The sequence below is a fragment of the Microtus ochrogaster genome, linkage group LG5, assembly GCF_000317375.1.
Source record: "Microtus ochrogaster isolate Prairie Vole_2 linkage group LG5, MicOch1.0, whole genome shotgun sequence".
In the NCBI taxonomy this organism is placed as follows: Eukaryota; Metazoa; Chordata; class Mammalia; order Rodentia; family Cricetidae; genus Microtus; species Microtus ochrogaster.
This window is the reverse complement of record NC_022031.1, coordinates 56,822,860-56,834,448: the sequence shown is the minus strand read 5'-3', so window position 1 is coordinate 56,834,448 and position 11,589 is coordinate 56,822,860. Positions and strand designations below refer to the sequence as shown.

Genomic DNA, 11,589 nt, shown 5'->3' with positions numbered 1-11,589 from the left:
TGCAGCCATCGGCTGAGAGCAGCTCTGTAAGATGCAGTCATCGGCTGAGAGCAGCTCTAAGATGCAGTCATCGGCTGAGAGCAGCTCTAAGATGCAGCCATCAGCTGAGTTCACAGCAGATGTGCTGGAGGAAAGGAAGAGCTGCAGCACAACAGCCCAGAAGGTCTCCAGAGGACCGAGACTTAGGGGACCTAGTTGGCCCATTTTAACAGACTGGGAAAACTACATCTTCCCAGGATGATTTTAAAACATTCACCTAATTAGTGAGGCACACTGATCACACCGGAGGTACTCGAGAGCAATGGTTAGAAGGTGATCGGAATGAACTACAGGGTACCCAGAAACTTCAGCTCTGCATTAGTGTTTTCAGAAGAGGGTATCACTGAACTGGGGGACTTAGGTACAGCAGTTGGCCGACCACACAGAACAAAAGGGTGCAAGAAGATTGAACTCACTCACACTCTTCCCCAGTTCACTCTCTGCCTGGCTGCTGGAGCTGAGCCATCTGTTAGCCTGACCTTGGTCTGGTACCCACACTTCTGGTGGCCCTTGTTTCCCCGGTGTGTAGACAGCAGCCTGTGGGACATGTCAGCCTCCCTAGTCTCAGGAGCTTCTTCCTTATATTGTATTAGACACTGGCTCTGCTTTCCTGTAAAGCCCTGACTGCTGCAAGGCACGGGCATTAAGGCTGTCAGGTAGTTAAAATGCAAAACTGGAAGTAAGGCGAAGATACCTAAGTATTTCAGACACACAACCCACAACGATTAGTTCCTGTGTGGTGCATTAATTAAAAGTTCCTGTGATGTGGTTTCTTTATTGCCCACTCTCAGTACCTAAGAATCAGAGAAATGGCTCCAGAAAACCCTCAGGGGAAAGAGCGGTTGGGGATTAACAAGGAAAACAGCCCAGTCCAGTGCTAGAGAATGTTGAAAGGAGAGTAACCGCAGGAGAAAGCAGATAAGCAAGGCAGGAAAAGTCACGTGAGCTGAAACACATCACACTGATGGGAAGGCAGAGCCAGTTCTGCTGGGGGGAAAAAAAGAAAAGAAAAAGAGAAAAAAATGAAGCATGGATGCTCACATTGAACACAGAGCAATCTCTCCCCCCAACACACATACCTCTCTCTCCTTTCCTCCCTCGCCCCCAATCTGGCAGGAGTGGACTCTCACCACCTCTAAAGAAATGGGTGTTTTTATTTGTTTATTTAGTTTTGTTGTTTTTTTAAATTCAAGCAATTCCAATAGCCCACAAATCTTTCTTGATACTATTTAAGAATATTTCAAGTACCTGCAAAATATATATTTTATAGTGATAATATTCTCCCCTACTTACTACAAGCTATAAAAATAAATTAATAAAATATTTAATAAATCAAAGAACTAAGTTTCTGCGCAGTCAGAAACTTAAAAGCAGAAACTGAAAGCTGAAAGCCACCTTGGCCACACAGAATGGTTTGGCTGGGTCCCACAGCCAGGCATGCAGCCATATTGGAGTCCCAGGCACTGCAGAGCATCAACAACCAGTCACCCATGGCCACCACACAAGAACAAAGTCCCACCAGGAGGTGATGACACAGGCCATACCCAGCACTGGGAGTCAAAGGTAGGTTGGATCTCTGTGAGTTCGAGGCCAGCCTGGTCAACAAGAGCCAGTTCCAGGACAGGTTCCAAAGCTACAGAGAAACCCTGTCTCAAAAAAACAAAAACAAAAAACAAACAAAAAACCCCAACAGAAACACAGCGTTTCAATTATTGATCATTTGAAAGAACACAGGGTAGTGAGAGGTTAAAAGGGTTTTTAAATGCACAAAAGCACAAGCAAATCTACAAAGAGCCTCCCAGTTCAACAGTGTTTCTTTACCAATGAAAATACACACACACACACACACACACACACACACACACACACACACACAATCATCATCTGCCACTAGTCCCCACTTACCATGTGCCCAGTTTCCGAAGTTTATTATTCATAGTTTTGCAGTGCTGCGTGCGGGTAGCACCGGGGACCTCTGCATACTAAGCATGTGTCTCCAACTCAAGCTGTTTCCAAAAGAATGGGAATGGTGGCCCTTGGTAAGGCACGGACAGAAAGGTGATGAATGTGGCGGCATGTGTGTGGTGACTCAGTGTGTACATGTGTGCACATCCGTGATTATGGCGTGTCTGCATGGGGCTCTGAACTTTGTGTTTTACTCACCAAACTTCCCATTGAAAGAAAGTATGCAACAAGCAACCGGTAAACCCTTAGAAAGACTAAAGGGTTAAAGATGACACAAACGTCGTTATTTCTAAAAGAAGTATTTCCTTTTCAAAGCTATGAGAGCATTTCAAACAAAGCACCAGCTGGTAACAGCAATGAGAGACAGTCCCTAAAAGTGACAGGAAACTAGGAAGCAGGAACTGGGGAAGAAAACCCCCAGTCCGGAGTAGCAGCTGACAGGAATGCTCCACTGCTTTGGGTCGGCCACTTTCACACAGGTGACACTTCCCCCCACCTTGACTCCTGCTGCTTTTCAACCTTTTTATTACTGTTATTTATGGGTAGCTGTATATGTGTGTGCGTGCCCCTGGAGGCCAGAAGAGGCCATCACATTTCCTGGAGTTGGAGTTACAGGTCCCCTGATATGTGTGCTTGGAGCCCAGCTTAGATCCTCTGGAAGAGATGGGAGGGATCTTTCACCATCCCCCTCCTGGGATTTTATTATCTAACAATTGGGTATCTGTAAGCAGAAACACGGGCCTCAGGTGACCTGTAGCAACATTCAGCTCAGAGAACAAACAATCCTTAGTTTCTTATAAGCCATGGCAAATTCGCTGCCCCCCAAAAGGCCCTTGCTCCTAAGCACAACCTCTTCTTCCCTCCAGCCTCTCTGCTCCCTGACTGTGAAGAACACGTATGCATACCTCATCTGAAAAGTCAGTCACTTCGCAGCTGTGACAGAGATCACCACTTGACATTGAGCTTTTGGGTTGTGTTACCAAGATCCCAGAGGATGAGGGCCTCCTTGCCAGCAGCAGGGCAGTGCAGCAGGCACTATTTGGCCAACCACAGTACCAGGCCCTTCACAACCTGCATCTCAAAAGTGAGCAGCTCTGGCCAAGGCTCACTCAACACACCAACAAAATGCATGTGAAGTCTGGGTTAGGGAGAAGAGGAATCTGTGAAATCCACCAAAGTAGCTGAGAACAGGGCTGCTACCCCAACTTTGGCAGTCATGGCCAACAGGATACTGTAAGTTCTGTCCTGTGGCCCATATGATGAGGTCATATGACTGGGAAGGACTAAGGCACGGAATCCATAAGAGAGAAAGGCAGGAGTTCTGAACTCGGTAAGCTTCTCATCTAACTTCCACAATGGTTTTGGAAGTAGGTAGGGCAGTCATTCCCATGGTAAAGACAAGGAACAGAGGTCTTGCAGGCTCGGGTGACTAGCTGGACTTCTCAGAGCCAGCTGTACCTACACTGATTGGACTGGGAGACTCTCCCTCTTCTCAAGGAACCTACTTGCTGTTTGCTGGCTACAAGTATACTTCTGACCTGGGATTGCCAGGGCCTCAGCCTGCCCAGTGACTTAACAGCAACAGTGTGGATCTCCCGGGTCTGTCTCTACTCAGGGCCAGTCACAGGCACTGCCTAGAACCCAGACACACAGAGAGTGAGAAACTCCCTGAAACACGGCAAATCTGGCATTGCCAGATTCCTGGTCTCCGTGATAGCAACCGTCTCGACGTAAATGCAATGCGCATCTCTCTCATGTGTATGGGAAGCGCACTGCAGTCTTCACGCCCAGTGCCGTTTTTTGCAGCAGTTTCTGAGTGGCAGGCAGGTGCTTCCTCAAGGCCTGACCTTGCTCGTTGTCCTCCCAAACACAGGGCTTCATTCACTTCAGTCAGTGACACACTGTAAGTACAGGCCAGCAAGTCCCCGCAGTTCGATCTGCAGAACAGGCTGCATGTCTCTGATTGCAATGCATACATGCTTTCCTGTCTCGTGACCTGAAACCAGGACCCCAGTCCATGTGACACAACAGTTCTGTCCCAGCGGCAGGCATGGAAAGGGACATTCTGTCTCAAAGTCAGAGGTGTGTCAGGTGAGGAGGAGAAGTCCACGACGCCAGGCCCCCCACCCCAATTCCTTGGTAATGGCTTGATGCTTCCACCACTGTCTGTCCCCTTCCCCACAACTGAGTTTCCAAATGGGGACATTAAAGCCAGGTCCCCTCAGGATCAATCCACCAGCTCCTTACATACGGAGCAAATGGAACGCACACATGTGAGCACACACACACACACACACACACACACACACACACACACACGAGACAGAGACAGAGAGGCAGAGAGAGACTGTGGTCTACAAGGCCACCAGGTGACCTGATTCCTTTGCTTCTTATTACAAGGGTAGAAGGAGTTCTGGCTATCACAGGGCCTTTGCATAAGCCATCCCTATGACCAAGCATCCTTCAACTGTTGCCTTGTTGATTTACTTTTAATGATCACACTCACTCGAGTTCCCAATGAGACTCTCTAAAGCCACACAGCCCAGGTGGTAAGCCCCCACCATTCCCAGTCCTACTTGTGATTCCTGTAAGTTGGGTTTTTGTATATTCACTTAACTCAGCGGTTCTCAACCCACAGACCGAGACCTCTTTCAGGGTCACATAGCAGATATCCTACATATCAGACACTCACAGTACAATTCGTAGAAGTAGCCACACTACAATCATGAAGCAGCAATGAAAATAGTTTTAGGATTGGGGGTCACCACAACATGAGGAATAGCATTGCAGGGTCACAGCTTAGAAACACGACTGATTTAATTTATTGTCTGTCTCCTCAGTTTGCCTTCTAAAGCCTCCTGAGGTTAGTTTTGATTATTGACAGGGTCTGGAATAGCCAAAGCAAAGTGCTTCAATCACACCAACAGGGCTTGTTGAGGCTAGGTTGGCTTCTGAGCGTAACTGTGAAGTAGGCACTTGATCTACAGTCAGATGAGGCGGGGAAACCGACCGCACATGAGGGCAGCACCATTCCCCGGGCTTCCGTTCCTGACTGCGTTGATGGAGAAAGCCAGAGGAGCAGAAGCTCCCACCTCCTGCTTCCCAGCTGTAGTTGCAATGTGACCGGCTGCCTCAGGCTGTGCCTCTCCGACTTCCCTGGAATTCTGAGCCAAATAAATCTTTCTCCTCTAAATTGCCTTTGTCAGATACTGAATCATAGCTACAGGACTCAGAGTTAAAGGAAAAGCAATTCATAATACAAGCCAGGAACAGGCAGGGACTAACTACGTCTTTCCTGGCTAGTGTTTATAAAAAAAAAAAAAAATTCCTGGCACACAATAAATCTCTGCAAATAATTTTTAATATAGTAACCATAATAAGAGAAAATATTAACTATATTCTTTTGTATAATTATTTATTTTTTATTACTAAGTTTATGGAACCAAAACACCATTGGCAAGAAGGGTTATTTTGAAGTACTACCCATGATCCTTCTTTAAGAAGACATCTAAAAAGATGAAAAAAACCATGTAATATCAGGAGGAGGGGAAAAAAAACAAACCTGCTTTTCGTTACAACACAAACACCCGAAAATCCCGATGGCTTAGGATTGTGTTTTCAAAGTCCTTATCAGGAACTGGACAATTTCAAACCACACTGATCTTGGCCTGGTGCACAAACCCCACCATAGAATTCTTACGACTCTTCCAGAAACCAGTCTGCTAAATGACAGTTTCCTCGAGCTGAGGTGTTCTTTGAGTCTGTATCCAAAATGTTTACAATTTTAAAATTCCCACTCTAGTAGCAACTGAAAATTGTGTTATTGTGCCCCCCCCCCAATGCTGGGAGGGAGAAAAAAAGGAAGCAATTTGTTTGGCTACTAAGCTTTAAAAGGAGGGGGCGGGGTAATCAAGGCTCATAAGTATAAGTCCTTATGTAGCCCCCTCATAAGACGAGGGGAGGGAGGTCAAAGCTCAAAAGAGATATATCTTATACACAGGAGATATGTCTACTCATGAGAGAAACTGCATCACGTGAAAAAGATTAAGGTCCTCCTCAGTCCCTTCTCATGCACAGGAAGAAGGCGAAGATGTCAAAAGAGGCAGATGGGTTGTGTGTGTTTATTAATTTCATATCGCAAGAAACCTGCCCAAGTCGTTTACAAACAAGATGAGAAAGGACGTTGGCAGAGGAGAAAAGGTTGGCTCGTATCGGTATGGACGATGAGAAGATACATCCCCACAGCTATCGTTCAGTTTCTCGGTGTTCATCATTCCATGTGAGACCTTTCATGGCCCAGAGTCGCAGGCCAACACTGGGTCACCCGCTCTTTTCAAGGGTCCCTGAGTACTGCTTGTTTATATCACTATTTGTGTTCCTGTAGGGTGGTCGACTCAGAAACACCAACCATCAAAAACAAAAACAAACAAAAAGAAAACCCATTAAGTTAGTCTGCCTCAACTGTCGAACAAAATATGCAGGGACTGTAAAACAGAGCAGAACAAAATATGCAGGGACTGTAAAACAGAGCAGAGATTTGCTTCGACCTTCACCGTCCTATCTAGCAGATGAAAGCGATTCTCATAAACAAGCTCACGGAGGGACAGGACTCATAAACAAGCTCACGGAGGGAGGGGGCTTCATAAGGCTAAATGGAGAGCTGGGGCTATCATGAGCAGACCCCCCAAACAGACCCAATGGTTCAGCCATCTTTATTAGCCTTTTATCTAATTCAAAGACACTCAGCTGCATCCTCACCTCCTAAAGCAGGTCACCTTTGTCATGCATTATGACATTCCTCTGGGGCTAAAGAGAAAAAAAAAAAAAAGCTGAATTTCTCCTAGTTTTGGACTGTTTGATGACCAAGCGCTAACCAGAAAACCCAGACCCCATCCCTGAGTGATGAGATTTCTTGATACCAAAGCCGGGGAGAAAGGAGCAGGCAGCTCCAGCCGCCAAAGGGGAGCAAAGGCTTTTCCTCCCTGGGCTCTGGTACCTAAACACATCTCACTGTTTATTAGCTATGAGTTGGACGAGGCATGCGATTCGCTCACAGAAAGCAGATAACAGCAAAGCTATTGGCTGTTAGAGAAGTAGGAGAAAGTCTAGAGATAAGCTGCTCACTGGCCTTCAGAGATAACCGATGAGGGGCCAGAGAACCCTCTCCTGTGTGCACTTACTACTTCCTAGCCTGGGTGCTCACACAGCCTGGATCCCAGCAGGACAGAATAAATTCAGTCATCACCTTGACATCAACTCTCATTACAACATGCCAGGATCCAAAAAAAAAAAAATGATAAGAAGCAATAACAATACAAAGAAAAAAGAGGGGGGGTGGGAGGGGCACAGACCCTAAGACAGGCTTCCCTGGGTTAATTCAAACTGTTAATAGGCACCTTGTCATTTATTTTTCTCTGTTGAAGGTGCATATCAGAAAAACAAAAAGTCGAGGGGAGCTGAAGAGGCTCTTGGCTTAGGTGATTCCACCTAAGTTTAAGGTGGAGAAACAAAAGGGCAGAGTACAGAAATGATTTTCATAAGCAACGTTTACTGAACATCCAGAACATTACAGGGCTCTCAAAGAGAAAACATTCTCCAGGCAAATGCCCAAAAGATTTGAAAGCAGAAGAGGAGACGGGTGCAGGCCGGTGTCTGCATCGTGGGTTTCTCACAGAGAGACAAACACTGGTGCGGATTAATCAATCCCTGGTTTTCTTGAAGCATACCTGTGCTGTGACTGGGCTCCCAGAGCTCCCCACAGCACCACCTACTGGTCCTGGGCTGTACTTACAGCAGCGCCACTTCTGGGAGGACCGCAAGACTTGAAAACATTGAAAAATGAAAAAGACTGCCACTTCAAAGTCAATGATGGAGCCAGAGGGTGGACTGACAGCTAGCTGACGAACACATCAGCTCTCCAAGTTGTGAGCACCATCTTCTGGTTACTGCGAACGGCAAGTGGGTAGTTTTATTTTTCTCAACTGTTTAGGCTTTAGATCTTGATCCTAAGGTCTTAAAGCTAGAGTCAAGACATTCTCCGAGCAGGTGGTCACACAGCGAATACATTCATCTTTCATTAATGATAGGAATGAAGAGGGTTAACGAACACTATGACAACGTGGGTATTTTAACTAGAAATTGAAATCACCATGCTATACCTTGAGAAGGGGTGATCTGGGGATGAGGTTCAAAACAGAGGTTTTCCCTTCCGTGTAAGCCCTTCACAGACCATGAGGCCCCTTAGAAACAACCAGTTCTCATCATGAAACCCACTAAGCCGTGACTGGATTCAGTCTCAGAGACCCAACCAGTAACAAATCCTCTCTTCCCAGACACTGAGGAGACACAGCCAGGAGCTTGTCAGTCTGCTACAAACAACCCAATCTCAATTCTGATCTAAAATTAAATCACAGACTCAAAATAGAGCATGCTGTAAAAGATCTGGGGTGGAAACAAACAAAAGAAACATTTTTTTTTCCTGAACACCAAGAACATGAATTGAAAATAAAAACAAAAATAAATATAGCTGGTATTTTCCTAGCTCTGCTTCCACGGCCTATATTAAGGCCTTTGCAGATTTTCGGGCTCAAGAAGCAATGCCATCCCTGTGTTTAATTCATGATTTTAAGGTGAACGATCCAAGAACTGTTACAGATTAAATGTAATGGGGCAGATCAATGGCGTGTTACCATCAGCCTACCCTTATCTTTAAATAGCGATGCGTAATAAATACCTCATTTGAATGAGCAGGTCTCAATAGCACAAAATGAACACAAACAATAACAACAGCAACTACCCAGTACGGTCACATGACTTAGCATGGTGGGTGCTAAATAACTCTTTAGCACCAACAGAGGAAATGAAAATGGAAGTCGTATTATTCATACTGAAAAAATGCTGATTCGGCTGTCATACCCTTCTCTGTAAAAATAGACTCGGCGGTCCTCGCAAGCCAGCCAGGCACTGTTGTCACAGATGTGCGCCAGATTTGCACAGGACATAACTTGGCTGTGGGGAAACCCGGAGTTTGTCTGAATCTTAGGCAGGAAAGAACGCCTGTTCTTTCTTGGAGAGAGAGTGGCGTTCAATAAATCCGAATAGCAGCTTGAAAGGGTTAAAAAAAAAAAAAGCTGGGCGTCAGGTGGTTTTATTCCCACTTTGGGAAGTAATAAAGCAAAGTTATCTCCTCTTCCTTCTCCACTAGCCAGGATGCAGAGACTGGCCACTGCCGTTTACACCGTCAGGCTCTAACAAAAGGAGGGCAGCGCAGACACCCAGCTGCCCACAGCCTGGCATTGTCGCCAAGTACTGAGTGGCGCTAGGTGACAGGGACAAGAGTGAGCCAGGACCAATTTTATCTATTCCCAACCTGCATGCTTTCAAAGAAAGAAGAGGCAACCGAGCTGTGGGAGGACTGGAGGGTGTGTGTGGTGTGCTTGGGGGGGGGGGGTGCAAACAAACTTTCAAAGCCCTGGGATCTGCATTCCCGCAGGAACTAGCAGCCCACTGGCGCGCCCACGGGATGCCCAGCATGGGGACGCAGTACGGAGAGGGGCAGGGACCGCCGCCTCCTCACCCACCCTCTCCTCAGCAGCTAGCGTTCCTTCCCAGCCTCGGCCTCGCCGCCAGCCCGGGGCTCGCAGCCGGGCGCAGAGCGGACAGCAGGGCCGGGATTCCAGACGCCCTGGCCCGGTCGGAGCAGGACTCTGAGCCGAACTCTCCAGCCGCCAGCGCCCCAACTTACCTTCGCCGCGCTCCCGCCCCTGCAAGGCGGCCAGGCCCGGCACCAGGCTCCGGAGACGGCGAGGAGGAGCTTGGGCCCCGCGGGGCACTGCAGGCCGACGTGAAGCGGCCGCCGGGTCCTCACCGCCGGATCCGAGTGGACCCCAGGGGCCGAACGGGCCTAGACCGCGCGGCAACGGAGGGCTGGGCTGACCGCCGCCGCGTTTGCACCTCAGCACAGAGGGGCGGGCTCAGGCAGGCTCCGCCGGAGAGCTGGGGAGGGAACTTGGAGCCAGTGGCAGCGGCCCAGAGCTCCTGTCACCACGCAGCCGGCACGCCCCCAGGAGCGCCCCGCCCCCAGCCCACCTTCCCGCCCCACCCCCTCCGCAGCCTGCTCTCCTCCCCGCCCCCCCACATGTACCCCGCCCACATGTGCCCCTCCCTGCTTCCATGAGCCCCACGCCCACCCTGTGCCCCACTGCTGCCATCCCTGAGAAGCTACCAGGGATATGACTCTTCCACGCCACGACAGTACAGACCAGTCTGTGCTTTGGTACCCAGAACCTGTATGCAGATGCGATGAGCCCACCTGATAGCTCCTGCTTGAAGATCTTGGCGCCCATCTGACTCCACGTGGTTGGTAGCAGGGTGTTCTCCATAGGCAGGAAGCATTCAGTAAGAGTAAGCACAGTCTGAGCTTAGCTAATAGAAAAATCTAAAAGTTAAAATCCATGCTTATCCAAATGACCGAATTTAAAGGAGTTTGCGGGGTCAAAATATATTTCTCTCAAAAATATTAAGCAAAATGTCTCAGTTTTTAACCCTTAGTACTTTGACATTTGTATGGTTTTTCTCGGAAAGATCATTTAAATTATTCAGCTCTTAATTCCTTCTAGTTCAGAAATTATAAACTAAAAGTCAGATTTCCATAGTAAATTTCTGCCTATTTACAAGAGTATTGTGTTAATAAGTGACATAACGCTAGGCTTTGAGTGGAACTTTGGCATGCAAATGAGTTCCTTGTCAGCAAATTACACTGTAGCCTCCATTCCTGCTCCAACCCCAGTGACAGCTATTTTTCATCATTACCATAGCAAATGCAGGCAGGCAGTTTCTGGCCAGAGCAGACCCTCCCAGCCACCCCCAACACACACACACACACACACACACACACACACACACACACAATTTTGCTTACTTTTTTCCTGGCCTTTATTTGCTCCTTGCCTCAACCCATTGTGTATGAGACACAAACCTCCATTTCAGGTGCCCAGGATAGCCAAGGAAAGTTTATCCTGTCCCCCGGACATGGAGATGGGAGACCAGAGGACATCATCCACTCAGGAAGAATCATGGCTCTTTCTCCTAACTGTGTCAGGTAAGCCTGCAGCAGCTGAGTGTATCCCACCAAAGAACAAAGCCAAGTCAGAAGAAAACCTTAACCAAGAAAGCCAGAGAAACCCACATATCAACCAAATTCGCAAAGCCCTATCTGAAGGTATAGACATCTGGACAGGTGTCTAAGGATGTGCACCGTGAATTGCCTTTCTTGCTCAGGAAGTGCTGCCATAGGCTCCTTGTCAAAATGTTGACTTACAAAATCTTAAAAGATTAGCGGTGGTGGCCCACGCCTTTAATCCGGGAGGCAGAGGCAGGAGGATCCCTGTGAGTTCGAGGCCAACCTGGTCTACAAGAGCTAGTTTCAGGACAGGCTTGATAGCTACAGCAAAATCCTGTCTCAAAAAAACCAAAACCAAACAAACAAAACAACAACAACAAAAAAGATTATCCTGTGCTTTGGAAATCAGAAACATAACTAGTGACTTCTAGTTTTGGTGTTGCCCAAATCAAAGTATTTCTTGA

At 47.6% G+C, this 11,589-nt stretch overlaps 1 protein-coding gene across 1 annotated transcript in view; it reads right to left on the bottom strand.

Annotated features, from left to right (window-relative positions):
• Positions 1-10,023, bottom strand: part of Fam110b (family with sequence similarity 110 member B) — a 126,707-nt gene extending 116,684 nt beyond the window's left edge. The window contains exon 1 of the mRNA XM_026786733.1: positions 9,749-10,023. The gene's annotated coding sequence lies outside the window, so the exon portion shown is untranslated. The remainder of the gene's footprint in view (positions 1-9,748) is intronic.
• Positions 10,024-11,589: the final 1,566 nt, after the last annotated feature.